Below are 16,505 nucleotides of genomic sequence, written 5' to 3' on the forward strand. Positions count from 1 at the left end.
CGATCCCAAACAAAAAATGGAGCTGTAGGGTATTGGGCGGCCCCCAGTGTTTGAAGTCGTAGGGGTATTGGACGGCCCAGGTAATTTTCTAATTCTTCGGAAAACGTGATTTTTTGTTTGGAATATGATATAAATAAAAATTTCGGGATATATGATTGAGTGTGATCATTTTTCTTACTATAATTAATTGGTTTCCTCGCGTATGATAATGTATGAATTAATAATTATTAGTATTTTATCCTTATGTTATAACATGTAATGGAAATATATTATAAAAGAATAAAAAAAAATCAGTAAATTAGAAACTAATTGTACTCATGCAATTATCGTGAATAAGAGCAATAATATATTTTTTTAATTATCTTAAATCATCTTTACGTGTACATTGATTTATATTTTAATCTGTCAGATTCATAAAATAGCGTAATTCTCTTTCTCTTCACCCAAAACCAATGTTTTTAACATAAACAAACTTCATTTCAAGACATCAACGATCGAGCTTCTGAAATGATAGTACCATGCACGCAAACAATGTCTGCGTGTAAGGTTAAAATTTTAAAATAATAAGATGGTAGATAAACAAATTTCAGCTGAAATGATAGTACAGCCTGAAATATTTCGTTTATGTAGAGTATAACTGTTAACTTTTTATTGCGTGTAAGCATAATATCTGCTCTACCAGAATCCAACAGAAAGAATGCCAATTTAGATCAGGGAAAATCTCTTTCTCTTTGTTGTTCAGGAGACAATAATTTCTGATATGCATTCACAAGACATGCAGCAATTCTACAGCACCATCTCCAATCCCATAACACAAATTTTGATGTCAGTCTTGTCTATATATCATTTATCAAACTTTTTCTAACATTAATTGCTAGAGCAAATAAAATAATTGGCACGAGTAGCATGTAGTATATCAAATCTATGAACAGAACTATATATATATATATATGTACAGAACTGTGGCAATATATAGCACTTACAATTGTATAATATCCTGATCATATTCCAGTAGTGTTCTGTTAATTATGCTAAACCAATTGTGTAGTAGATGCAATTACATTTCTATTTGAAGTTTCTAACCCAAACTGAAAGCAGAGGCAACAAGTCAACAACAGTAATTATTATTAATTCTAAGAAACTTATTCAAAACACTCAATTATACATGCTTGTATACATGCTCACAGCACACCATAAGCAGCACATACATCCTTATATAGACTCTGCAAAGGAGAAATATTTTACATATTAATTAATTAAAGGCCACCAGACATGTGCACCTTTTTGTTAGAACCATTTTCCATCTAGCTAGAGCAGCAACACTCAGGCAGGAATCTGGTAGTAGTGCTGAAACACACTGTACATACTTCCTTTAGTTACGGGTTGCTTAGCCGTCCTGGTTTTAGGCGGAGGCGGGTACGTGGTGAGCACATAGCCTCCATACTCCTTAGCAGCCTGGTAAGCATCAATACATTTTTCATTTCTACCAGAACCATACTTTACCGGTACCTTCCCTTTTCTTGGTGGAAAGACGTTGTTGAGTATAGCAAACGCCTCCTTTCCCAATTTATTAAGGTCCCTTTGTTTGTGGGAATTTGAGGCCATATTTTTGGAGCCTTGGAGGTGTATAGGGATTAGTTATATGTGAGGACTTGATTTTGGTTGTGACTTGTGAAATGCTGTTAGCAGAGGCATGGGTTTTTATAGCAGGGTCAAGTGTTGAATGGTTGACCTCAAGTCAATGGAGATAGATATAGGTATAGCCTTAGAGAATGTATGGTGAATTGTTGGGGTTTAACTTTCGGTTGTGGGGTTGTTCCAAATTCCATAATTATTCGAACGTGCCAACAGGAATAAATCTTATTTATATGAAGCACTAAAATTGCGATAAATATCATCTTATAAATCTTATTTATATGAAGCACTAAAATTGTGCTCTGGAACTCTAAAGAGAGAGAAAAAAAGGAGGAGGTGAATTCTCTGTACAAACTAAAGGTTTAAATAGCGTTTATCATATTATAGGGAAATGATTAAATAATGACGCGATGTTCATATGGCGTACTATAGCGCCAATAGTATCATAGTTTTTATGATCCAAAAACACTGTAGCAGCACTATAGCGCGCTATATTTAAAACTCTGATACAAATTGTTCAATTTCTGTAACACTTTTTTATGTTGTCTTTCCTCTTTTTTCTTTACATATCTTTGTCTAGAGGCTGGAGCAGAGGCTAATTAAATGGCTATATGTTTCGGGAAAAAGATATTGACAGAGCTAATTTTGTTTTACGCGAGTATGTTACGATCAATGGAGATAAAATGTCGAAGTATATCACTGGTACGCTGTATACAAAGCCAAAAAAATATATATATATATATAATTTTCAATTCCTTTTCACAACTAATTAACTATAATATGAATTAATTTAAGTTTCTTTTAGACTGTCGACTTTTGCAGATTTGTTATAACTGAGTAAATATAAATACAAATACAAATATATAATATATTTTACCTAACAATAACTTAAATCAAGCTCTAATTAAAAATTATAACTAAAAATTAAATTTTTTCTAAGGTTACCTAATTAATATATAACAATCAGGTCGTATTTTCTCGACCTTTATACAAAATTTTGTACGGAGTGTAATTATTGGGTTAATAAATCAAATCCGTATTTTTTTATAGTAAAGATTAGAGAACAAGCCACTCAAATAATATCTTTGTTATTACAACAAAGAATTTTTCTCATTTAAATTTTGAACTCATGACTTCTGACATCATAAATCATGCATGTATGTTTGTCACTAGATCAAATCCAACCCGTACTTAACCGGTCAAAATCTAAATCTACAACATTTTTAATCAAATCGATTAGATTAATCATATTTATCGAATTATACATATTCTCATAATTATTTCCAAATAAATAAAAAAGAATAATCCAGTGAGCACGCCTAAACCCATACACACGTACACACAATCTTCCAATATTATGAAAGAAAATAAAATTATTTTTTTCGCCAACAACACTTCAACATTGAAGGAGGAGAAAATTTTATAATTCAAGATGAGGTCGCATCTAACTTCAAACAAATAATATCCAATACCAGAATCTACATATTCGAATTCGTTCTCAGCCTGATATACAAGCTGCTGCTCTAGCTAATCACAGCCGTCTGATTACAATCAGAGCGGCCAGGATCCTCTTACCTAGAAGATACATCATACATATGAGGTAGCTTTCAAGTTTTGAACTAATCTGTGTAACACAAGTTCACCGCTCAGATAATTCCCGGAAAAGATTATAACAATATGTATACTCTGTTACCTCTTTTTTTTTTTTTGGATAAAAGTGACAAGTCATCTTTTCATTATAAATTAAATAGTTTATACAAAGCTGATAAAACTAAAAATAATAAAAAAAACCTCAAAGTTTAAAGAACCAAAAGGATATCTAAAACAAATATCATAAAACATCTATACAACGCAAAACATATATAGTGCCAGAATAACTAAGTAACAAGAACATTAAGATAAAATAACCCCAAGACAAAGCACAGACAAAGTACAGAGTAATACATATATACTAATCATCTCTAACAATAAAATAAGAAGTAGATGCACTGGCAAAAGAAGAGATGCTTCTGAAATGAGTTAAAAAAAATGCATTATAGAACAGGAAGGCACATATCAATGACATGAAAAAAAATTATATTTTTTTCATCACACACGGATTATACAGTAAAATCGTGTAGAATTGATGAAACATCTCATATACACTCGTCTGAAAATGTGCTCCAGAACTTTTGAAAATGCCCTCCAACATTCATACACGGTTTTAATAAAAAAAACCCATGTACAATATGATCAAATTGTACACGGTTTTATTGTTTACAACCGTGTATGAATGTTGAAGCATATTTATACACAGTTGTAAAACATTAAATTAATGTACAATAATATGCTAAAAAAAGTTATTCTGTACACTCAAATTTTGTAAGGGAATTTTTTGACTCTAAAATTTATTTGACTGCATCTTTGTTGTGGTAAAATTTTCTCCTTTTATTCAAACTGTGACTAGTAAACTTCACAAGATATATATAATTAATTTCTTCGGTTTGGTGCCACCAACATATATTTTAGGGTATCATATCTATAGCATGTGTGCTCATCTACCTCGAGCATCTTTAGATGGTAGGAATAAAGTTTTTGAAAAGAGAGATTATAACAAAAAAGCGTATTATGATAAATCTGCTAGCTTGAACTTTACATTCCACTCCTCTGCTTGTAGTGAGAAAGAAATAAAAATCATAAAATCATAATCGACCTAATTAAGTGTACTTAAATGAAAAGCAAATGGTAGAAACTTATCCAATTTGCTCATCTAATTGTACTTAAAAATAAAAATAAAAGCAATTTATCATGAGTCGGTACACTTTTAATTTTATAAATTATTTTGTGATGCATGCTAATAATCGTCTGAAATAATATCATTCCGAAATCGCTAATCAATAAGGATGAGTACTTTCTATAAATGTTATACAAATATTTTAAGAAGTACTGTGAATAGGGCTGTAAATGAGCTGGCTCGGGCCGAGCTGGGCCTTAGCTCGGCTCGTTTATTTTGGCCCGAGCCTGGACCGAGTGAGCTGGACCTAGGTCACCCGAGCCAAAATCCCTGGCTCAGCTTATGATAAGCCAGCCCGAGCTAGCTCGCGAGCTGACGAGCTGGCTCGCTGAACTTTATTGGGCTGCTATTATACAAATTCAAAAAAAGAAAAAAAAAGAAATCCCATTCAAAAAATTTAAGAAATTGTCTAGCAGGCACATCTTCAAGCATCTAAAGCTCATATCCTTTCTTTCCAAACCGAGAATACATCAATTTTGCATAATTGCCCCTTTGAAAATGGGACTGAACTTAAAATTATACGGGACTAAGCCCTAAATCCACTGTAGCTTAATGAGCCGAGCTGACCCCTGGCTCACCTCGTTTATTTTGGCCCGAGCCTGAGCCGAGCTGACTCGTTAACAGCTCGGTCCACTACCGAGCGAGCTGTTAGCGAGCGAGCTAGAGTTGAGCCACGAGCCGCGAGCTTTTTTGACAGCCCTAACTGTGAATACTGAACAAAATTTTATTAAAAATAATTCATACTTTGCTGAAAGAAGTTGTACATGATTCACATGCATGTTCATTAGTCACTAGCTAATGAGCATGCGTCATATATGTGACTCATCAGCAGTGTAGAGTGGGAAAAATAGTATGGTGGAGTTGGCTCTGTCATGGAACGACATGTGTCATATATGTGACTCACCAATATTGTAGAGTGGGAAAAATAGCATGGCGGAGTCAGCTCTGTCATGAAACGGCATGGTTATGGTACGGAATGGTACGACACGTGTGTTGGTAATTACGTGCCGTGACTTGCGTGTCCCGTGCCATGACCATATTTAGAAAAGTTAGTACGGCACGTCACGCGAAAGATCTAGTAATGATACAACACGTGGTCACGTGCGTTTAGGTACGGTGTGACTCACGTAGCGTGACCAAATGTGCCGTAACCACCCCTTGATATTTTACTTATATCATGACACAACACGTAAAAAAATAATTTGATCACAATACGATACGGCACGAGACCAAAATCACTCACATCATGACACTGCATCGCACCTTTTTCTTCCACTCTAAGTGGTGAGTCTTGATGCGACCAAATGGTATGGTAAAAAGCTTCAGTACAATGATGTACTTTTTAAACCTTTAACACGCGTTTGAGTTGAATTGCAAGTGCACAATTCTATCAAAGTAGTATTTGAGGTATCGATCCACAGGGAGTACGATAAAAAACTTAGTTTAAACTTTAATAATAAATTTCAGAAAATAAAATAAAGTAAAATGCAATAAAAGTAAATTGGGGGGTTTGTTCTAACAATTCCTAAATTTGGGTTCAATACCCGAATAGAGAGTTTAAAACAATAAAAGTAAACGAATGAAAAAAAAAGGAATTGATTTGTTTTCAAGATTTAGAGATCTAGGGGTCTTTGGTCTACATTTTCTTGCTAACTATATCTATTCGGTATTTGTTTAAGTTCATGTATGATTTGATGAGGTTTCTAACCTAATATGTCATTAAGGGTCACTTTCGTGAATTAATAACGTGTCTAAGTAGTTCGGACTTCACGGTTAGGTCCTTCACCCTAGCTACTTAGACCATAAGCTCTTGTTAGTCTCTCCTCTCCTCAAATATTGATACTTCACGATTAAGTCCTTCATACCAATACCCGATTCGATTTGAGATGTCCTAATTAGGGTTTGCCTTCACGGTTAGGTTCTTCACCAAATTCCTAACCTTAATTTCTGTAGTTCCGGCTTAGATTACAAATTGGTTACAATCCTAATCTAAACCTAGGGTATTTGCATTCATAATTTGGTACTCTCCTCTCGTCCTAACTTCTTTGGATCCTTTGACAAAGAGATACCAAAGCGGGACTACTGCGATTTCAAGTACTAATTATGTAATTAACACAAATGATAAATCATAGAAATTAACATCAAATCCCATAAAACAATCATAACAAAGACAAATAACCGAATAAGATACAATTAAACAAGTTCATGCATTGACCTAAACCCCTAGAGAGAGAACTACTCCCTCATGGAGAGATCCATTACAAAAATTGGCAAAGTAAGAAGAAATGAAATAAAGGAAGTAATTACACCCTTTGACAAATCAAAAACCTCTATCTTGCCGACTTCTTGCTCAGGAAATCCTTCTTCTCTTTGCTTGAAAACTTTCATTTTCTCCAGAATTTATCGCTAAGTATTGTGTGTATAGAGAGAGAATGAAAGAGGAAGAGATGTGTGTGGAGAGGGAGAGAATGAGATGAGGATGGATGCCTTGAATGGAGAATAAACCCCCTCTTTTATAGTCAATGATCATGCCCAATTAAGAGCCTAGGAAGTGGAGTTAGTGGGTGCTATATTTGGATTGTTTTCCCATGATGCCTTGTCCAAGTTTAGCTGTAAAAACGTGTCCAGGTTGCGCCAAAAATAGAAACCATGTTGAAAATGTGTATTTTTGGCCTTCTGCGGGTGCTCCGGGCCGCACTGCGGGTGATCTCATCCGCACTGGGGATTTTTCATGTTGTAGATCTTCTCTCTAGCTTTCCAAAAAGTGGTCACAAGCCTTAATCGGAGTTACGAGTCAAAAGTTATGGCTATTTTAAGATCAAGCTCCAGTTATGCGTTCTGCTACAGTGCGGCCAGGCCACCCGCACTGCTACAGTACCATCCGCACTGTGTCTTCACCACCCGCACTGCGGCTGCATCGAGATCCGCACTAGGCTCGGACTTTTCCTGTGCGACCAGAGTGCGGCTGCATCGAGATCCGTGCGTCCGCATCGATATCCGTGCATCCGCACGGATTTTGATGTATAGCTTATTATATCTTTTTAAAATTGGCGCGCGTCCAGAAATCCATCTAAGTACTTAGTGCAGCCGTATCGTAAACTGTGCGTCCGCACTGGGCATTTTTCTTCGATTTTTCTTCATTTTCTGCATTTTCTGCAAATTAAAACCAAACAAACGCAGTAACTTGATCCTTGGTGTATTCTATTCACTTTATATTCAAAATACAAGATATTTGGTGTTATTTCGTGATAAAAATCAGATCGAATATGTATATAATTTAGGCCTATCAAGTGTACAATTTCTCACATGCGAAGAATATTATTTTAATGGGCCCTAATAATTATCCCCCCACTCTCATCCCCCATGATCCTCCCAATTTTATTTGTTCAATCTCGTCCACATTTTTCACGATCTACAAGGAATTTTGCGAATCTAAAATTACGAACGTCTTCTATGCAATTTTATATTTCAAATGAGATCCATGATAACATACTTTCGAGCTTGTCATCACACAAGTATTTATATCTCATCATGCAAGTATTTATACTTATACTTATAAGTATTTATCCCCAATCGTGGATCCCGCATCTCCCCATCACCCCCCTAGCTCTTAAACATATTTTAACATTTTTTCTAGAGTAAATAGGAGGTAGAGATAGAGAAAGGTTGAGAGGGGAAAATGAGGGGCCCACAAGGGCATTTTGTTAATTATTTTAGAAAAAAATGTATTTTGTTTGAAAATTTTAGAAAGTAGAGCAATTTGTAAAATTTTCCGTATTAGTATCATCACTCATATGTGGGGGTAGCTACAATATTCTTTTAATTATATGAAGATATATTCCTCTAGTTTTATATCAATTTTCAAGAGATGTAGTTTTTTTTTTTTTTAAAGTTCGTGGTTTTAAATGCCTACTAATAATTTTATTGATAAAAAATATATTTACGACCATAATTTCTAAATCTATTTTTTATTCTCATAAAATCCTCTAAACCAATATAATATTCTAATCCTCTTGCAATAACTGTAATACCTTAATCATCATCTCGTTCCACGACCGGATTCGCTTCTTCATTCGCCGTCGCGCATCTGATGGCGACCAATTGTGCACATCGTTGCACTCTAATTGAGATGCTGATCACCCTAGTACTTTAATCGCCATCTCGCTCTACAATTGGATCTGCTTCTTCAACCGCTGCTGCACTCCAACAGTGACCAAATATACTCACCGCCGCGCTCGAGATGGGAACTCTACAATCCGAACTCCAATGATATACCGCACTCTCGGCTCCGATTGGCTCCGGTTCCTATCATCTCCCTCAATCTCTTCTCTACTCAAGAAGGTAGAACTGAGAGAGGGGAGGTGTTACTTCGGAATGAAGACTACAAGAAGTGAAAATGGTAGAGTCGAATGAAGGGAGGAGGAAGTGGAGAAAGACGGTTGTTGAAAGCCCTAGATTTTCTTAAATCGCCTAAAGGAGCTTTTTTACTCTCTCAAGAGATGTTCGTCAATATTTCACTGCCTCTCTAACTAAAGATAATAATAGTGCTTTGAGAAGAAAAGATATTGATAGTGTTTTTGAGAAGAAAATATAATGATAGTGTTATCATCTAAAGTAATATATCGCTAAATAAATCATATAAACATGGTCGATTGTTTTTGTTTTTAAAAATAAAGGGCATTGTCCATCTAACATCTTTTAGATGCTATTTTTAAAATTTAAATCTGTGTTTCTACATAGAGAGACGGACTTCGCGCCACTGTGCTAAGTCCGTAGTTCATGACCTATTAAGTGTACTTAAATGAAAAACAAATAATGGTAGAAATTATCTACAAATTGCTCATCTTAATTCATATTTGTGTATATTTTTATTTTGAACAAAAATAATTTGCTGACACATTATAATTAAATTAGTTTACAAAGCATGCTAACATTTGTCTGGGATAAAATTGATCGTTATACATCAATGAGGATGCGCGGTGTGTAAATGTTATACAAATATTTCAAAAAATTGTGAATCATGCACAATTTTTTTTCAAACATGATTCATACTTTCAGACAAAGGTTTGTATATAATGCGTGCTCATTAATTAGTGGGCGAGTTTAGAATGATTTTGCCATTTTTTTTAGTTAACATGTAATTAAAACGACTAATATTTATATATGATTTCATTAAAATAAATTATATAGTTTACAAAGTGAGAGGTTTAAAAATTACAGAGTCAGTTGCTATACATTGCTTCTTTTTTTGAAAATCTGATAGTGGCTATCAGATTGCAAGTTGCTATACATTGCTTCAATATCCCCATAATCCCATATGCATAGATAGCTAGGTTCGAAATTAATTAATTATATGTTGATGCCTCAAGAACGACATCAATATTTTTAATGAATTTAGTGGTCGATACATTCATGATATGTTGTCATTTAATTATACTACATCAAGTGATAAAGATGAACAAATTAATTTAGTTAATTATAATTGATTAATTTAATGCATTCAACTTTTAACTACTTGATCAATTATAAAATGTACTCCAAAAATCATAAAAATTATTCACACGATGCATCGCTTGTGAACATAAACAAAATCAACAGCTTGAATTTTGATATTTTAGTGCAAATTTTTTTCTTAAAAAAAAAGTAAGTATATAATATTTTGTGACACTCATCATTTTTATTTTCGTTTTGTGTTTTTGAGATCCTTTGTCTCTATTATTGCTTAGAAAAGATTTGAGATTTAAAAAAAAGGGTGGCCAGCACTGTGCTAGGAACAAACAAATTAAAGGACGAATGAGCTAGCAACAAATGGGTGTCACAGTGTTTAGCCTCCTCTAATTGTAAAGAAAAAACATTCTGTAGAGAGGCATCAAGCTAGTTACCACATTCCCTTGTATTCTCCGACAATTAGAAAAAGCTAGCGGGGGGGGGGGGGGGGGGGGGTTTAATATCATTTTGTCTGATCTATATCATATTTGCATAAAGAATTAGAATATTCTGTTTTAATACATTTTTGCTTTCTACCAAACATCCTCAGTGCCATATGTTTATAGATAATCAAAATCGAGTGCGTATACCTTTAAAATTAAGAGTTAATTTTTTATATACCCTTCAAGAGTTGTTTTATTATTTACTCCTCTACTTTTAGTTATATTTCACATATCTCTCAACTCTTATTTTTCTTTTCTATTTACCCTTTGAATTAATAACCCACAATTAAATATTATCTAATTTATTTGTTTCTCATTATACCCTTATTCTTTCTCTTTGATTTAAATTTTTGCAAAGGACACCATTGTTGTACATCCTCATAACTCTTCATATCAAGTTTCACTATTGAGTTGAAGTATTGACTTTATTAATTTGATATGACTCTTTCGTAAATAAAATTATCTTGAGCACTTGAAAGGATCCATATCCCTAAACCACATTCCCTTGCATTCTCCGACGATTAGAAAAAGCTAGCGAGGGGGGCGGTGTGGTGTTTATATCAGTTTGTCTGATCTATATCATATTTGCATAAAGAATTAGAATCTTTTGTTTTATTACATTTTTGCTTTCGACCGAACATCTTCAGTGCCATATGTTTATAGATATATATCAAGATCAAGTGCGTACGATACCTTTAAAATTAAAGGAAAAGTATTATTTTTTTTACTGGGGCGAAAATGTCATTAATAATCCTAATAATTCTAGCAAAATAATAGCTAGTTAATAATAGTACATTAGGATAATAATTAGGGGCGGACCTATATAGTTATGGAGGAGCGTACGATACCTTTGAGTTTTAGGACCTATTCGATCGGCTGCTAGACGGGAACAGGAATGAGGTTGGGTTCGGGTCCAATTTGAATAACTGAAACACTTTGTGCATGGGAAACAAAAATTTCACTCTGAGTGAATTTTTTTTTTCCCATGGGCACAATGGTTGCCGAACAAGCCCTTAGTGGTGATCTATTAGTTCCGATCGACTTTGCTTCCTCCTGAAATATTTTTTTTCCTTATCTGGATATTTAATTTATAATTCAGGTTAAATTTAGTGTTAAAATAAAAAAAAATTTCTTAAATTATGATTGGTAATTAGAATTATGAATTAAAGTATAAGAAATTATAAGTCAGAGCATTGGAATGTATAAATCAAAGCATTATTTTTTTTATCGAGCATCTAATTAGTTAATGAGTTTAAATTTCCCCTACGAAAATCCTAAATCCGCCCCGATAATAATACCACACATCCCGAACCGATTTCATATGCCATTTGAGACTACTTGACCGACTTTTAGACCCTTGACCAAGTCAACCATGTATTCTCACCACCCATTGTTAGTTATCATCAAGCAAAAGCCAGTACACAAATTAACTAATCTACAGATTTAGCACATAATCCCTTAATATATACACTTATTAACCTTTCCTCAAATGGCACATCAAAGAGACATTGGCAAGGTTAGAAGGTTCAGCTTCTTCGGTATGAGGCGAGGAGGACGGGACTATTCTTTGGCTTATGAAAGCAACAACCAGCAGAGGCTGGCTTCCGGAACCACCCATCAACACAATTCCACGCCTAAAGATATCGACAGCAACAAGGCGGTAAGGATGTACGGTGGGGCTGCGTATACGACATATTCAACAAAAAAAGAAGGCAACATATCAGCAGTACTATAATGATATTACTAATCCTAGGATCAATGAGAAGAATGAGGATAATTACAATTACTATTATAAGTTTACAAGTTACAACTACTACTACCAAACAAGACAACCACCTGAGGATGAAGTAGAACTTCCACAAATTCTACCACCTTGTAATAATTAAGTGATGTATGTTTATGAATTTGAGAGCTTAATTTATAAGTCATGCAGTGTATTATGTTGTGTGTCATGTTTTATGTGAACTTAATTAGTTGAGATAGAACAGTTAAGTGTGGGCATCTTTTATATTTCTTTACATAATTTGAACTAGGTACAAAAAACTTTGTAAAATATTCTCATGCTAGTTACTGCTCTGCTTGTAAAATAATTTGTTTGGATTAGTTTTCTCATTACATGTTGTTATAGAAACCAGTAAAAGTAAAAGTGAAAGTCATTGGAATCTGTTTATTGGTGAAATGCTTTAAGAAAAGATTAAAAGGTGCTTTGCTTTATAGAAAAATATAACAATCCAATTATTGCGTTATTTAAATAGAAGTAAAGCAATTTTCATTTGAAAGAAGGTTCAAAGGCCTATTGTTCTGTAAATTTGATAAGTAACTTTAGTTTATATTATTATAATATCAAGTAATCTCTGATCATTCATATAATAGAGCACATTTATAATGATCCTCAATCCTTGTTTAATGAATAAAAGTATAAATATTAATTAATGGCATCATTCATCAATTTATTCTTTATTCCTTAATCTTTGCTTTAATATCCTTTTCCATAAATTTTGACAAGTAATTAATATATTTTCTAAGAGGAGGGTTCAAATGCCTCCATATTTTTGTGCCTCCATCATGCCTCCATCTCTCTCCATCATTTTCAAACTTCAAACAGTCGATCCGAACCGCTCAACCTAACCTCCATACTAAAATATGTTTGGAGACCAAATTTTATATTTTTAGGAATTTTTTTACTATTTTTTTAGATAGGTACAAAAATACTGTTTTTAGATGGTTCAGATTTACTGATTTTGTACCTATCTAAAAAAATAGTAAAAAAATTCCTAAAAATATAAAATTTGGTCTCCAAACATATTTTTAGTATGGAGGTTAGGTTGAGCGGTTCGGATCGACTGTTTGAAGTTTGAAAATGATAGAGAGAGATGGAGGCACAAAAACATGGAGGCATTTGAACCCTCCTCATTTTCTAATTCATATAAATTTTGATAAGGATCAAATAGACATTCGAGTTTACACAATAATGGTTGTGTAAGAGATTTTTAATATGAAATCAAGAACAACCATATTAAGTGAAAAATGAAAGTTAATTAATAAATAATATCTTAAAAAAATATTGTGAATATTGGAATTTTGTAAGGGATTTATTTTACTCAAAAAATTATTTGAACGCATCTTTTTTGTGCGTAATTTTCTTCTTCTTTCATCCAAACTCTGATTACCAGTAAACTTCACAAGAGATAATTTCATCTAATTTGGTACTGCCAACATATATTCCAGGCTATCATTTTTCTGGCATGTGTGCTCAGCTACCTGGAGCATCTTAGATAGCTAGTAGGCATAAAGTTTGTGAAAAGAGAGGTTATAAGAAAAACACCTATCAAATTTATGAACAGAACTATATATCATGTAGTATTGGCACGATAAAATAATTGGCACGAGTAGCATGTAGTATATCAAATCTATGAACAGAACTATGTATATGTACAGAACTGTGGCAATATATAGCACTTACAGTTGTATAATATCCTGATCATATTCCAGTAGTATTCTGTTAATTATGCTTAACCAGTTGTGTAGTAGATGCAATCACATTTCTATTTTCTAACCCAAACTGAAAGCAGAGGCAACAAGTCAACAACAGTAATTATTATTAATTCTAAGAAACTTATTCAAAACACTCAATTATACATGCTTGTATACATGCTCACAGCACACCATAGGCAAGCACATACATCCTTATATATACTCTGCAAAGGAGAAATATTTTACATATTAATTAATTAAAGGCCACCAGACATGTGCACCTTTTTGTTAGAAACCATTTTCCATCTAGCTAGAGCAGCAACACTCAGGCAGGACTCTGGTAGTAGTGCTGATACACACTATACACACCTCCTTTAGTTATGGGTTCCTTAACTGTCTTGGTTTGAGGCGGGCACGTGATGAGGCGGGTTTGCACATGGCCTCCATAAATTCTAGCAGCCTGGTAAGCATCAATACATTCTTCATTTTTACCAGAACCATTCTGTGCCGGTACCAACTTAGGCAATGGCCATGGCGATGGCGATGGCGATGGTGATGCCTTCCCTTTTCTTGGGGGAAAGTTGCTGAGTATAGCAGACACCTCCTTTGCCAATTTATTAAGGTCCTTTTGTTTTTGGGAATTTGAGGCCATATTTTTGGAGCCTTGGAGGTGTATAGGAATTAGTTATATGTGGGGACTTGATTTTGGTTGTGACTTGTGAAATGCTGTTAGCAGAGGCATGGGTTTTTATAGCAGGGTCAAGTGTTGAATGGTTGACCTCAAGTCAATGGGGATAGATATAGCCTTAAGAGAATATTATGGTGGATTGTTGGGGTTTAACTTTCGGTTGTGGGGTTTTTCCAAATTCCATAATTATTGGAACGTGTCAACAGGAAGGACCTTATGAAAGAACATTTTTTGGATAATTATCATCTTATTTATATGAAGCACTAAATTTGTGCTCTGGAACTCTAGAAGAGGGTATGTGAAGAAAAGGAAAGGAAAGAAGGTGAATTCTCTTTACAAACCGTTCAATTTCTGTAACACTTTTTTTAGCTGTCTGTCCTTTTTTTTCCTTTACATATCTCTGTCTGGAGGCTGGAGCAGAGGCTAAATGGCTATATGTTTCCGATTTTTTTATTAATAGAAAATAAATAAATAAAATATCGAAATACGGTATAGGATTTGAATTTTGTCGAGAAATGAGTAGAACGGGTTGCCACAGCCTGTTCCACCGGACGGGTCTAATTATCCCGTCCGGTTAATTAATGGTTAGCGTTAAACTCAGCGGAGGAAAGAAAAAAAAAAAAAACAAAATCCGGACGGTATTCTTCAACCCGTCCCGGATCAAAAAAAAAAAAATCCGGACGGGTTGAATATTATATTATATTATGATTTTATATATATTATATTATTTTTGTTTTTTATATTATATTATATTATGATTTTTTATATATTATATTTTTTTGTTTTTTATATTATATTATTATATTAATATACTTATATATATATTATAGTATGAATAGAACTAGTTTAGTTGTGCTTAAGCTCACCAAAGTGTTTGGTGGGCTTAACTTCAAAATCCATCAAATCGGTTTCAAATGACGAATTCGAACCGTTGAAATCCGCCTATCTTACGAGTGATGCATCTACATGTGAAAATTTTAAACGTTCGAATTAATTTAGTATAAAGTCAAGCGGTAAAAAAACGTTCAAAAAATAAATGCACTAAAATTAATTTATTAACCTTTTAATTTTGATCGATTGACTTTATACTAAATTAATTCAAATGTTTAAAATTTTCACATGTAGACGCATCACTCGCAAGATAGGCAGGTTCTAACGGTTTAGATTCGTCATTTGAAACCAATTTAATAAGTTTTGGAGTTAAGCTCACCAAACACTTTGGTGAGCTTAAGCACAACTAAACTAGTTCTATTCATAATATAATATATATATAAGTATATTAATATAATAATATAATATAAAAAACAAAAATATAATATATAAAAAATCACAATATAATATAATATAAAAAACAAAAAATAATATAATATATATAAAATCATAATATAATATAATATAATATAATATAATATAATATAAAAAACAAAAATAATATAATATATATAAAATCATAATATAATATAATATAAAAAACAAAAAATAATATAATATATATAAAATCATAATATAATATAAAAAACAAAAATAATATAATATATATAAAATCATAATATAATATAATATTCAACCCGTCCGGATTTGCAACATAATATTATATTATATTATAAGATCATATCCTGGACGGGGTTACTTAATCCGTCCAGATTTTTTTTTTTTTTTTTGATCCGGGACGGGTTGAAGCATACCGTCCGAATTTTGTTTTTTTTTTTTTTTTCTTTCCTCCGCTGAGTTTAACGCTAACCATTAATTAACCGGACGGGATAATTAGACCCGTCCGGTGGGACGGGCTGTGACAACCCGTTCTACTCATTTCTCAACAAAATTCAAATCCTATACCGTATTTCGATATTTTATTTATTTATTTTCTATTAATAAAAAAATCGGCTATATGTTTCGGGGTAATGATATTGACATTAGGAGTGTCAATGACATCATTTTACCGACCCGTATTATATTAATAAGATTCTTTTTCGTTAACTTATCGAATATGGATAAAAGTAACTAT

At 33.2% G+C, this 16,505-nt stretch overlaps 1 long non-coding RNA gene across 1 annotated transcript; it reads right to left on the reverse strand.

Moving 5' to 3' along the window:
- Positions 1–1,108: 1,108 nt before the first annotated feature.
- On the reverse strand, positions 1,109–14,612 carry LOC144555889 (uncharacterized). The gene is made up of 2 exons (XR_013512148.1): positions 14,327–14,612; positions 1,109–1,509 (listed from the first exon to the last, which is right to left on the reverse strand). It is a non-coding gene; the product is annotated as an uncharacterized LOC144555889 (long non-coding RNA).
- Between the last annotated feature and the right edge of the window lie 1,893 nt (positions 14,613–16,505).

Source organism: Carex rostrata, chromosome 6, assembly GCF_964058835.1.
Source record: "Carex rostrata chromosome 6, lpCarRost1.2, whole genome shotgun sequence".
NCBI lineage: Eukaryota > Viridiplantae > Streptophyta > Magnoliopsida > Poales > Cyperaceae > Carex > Carex rostrata.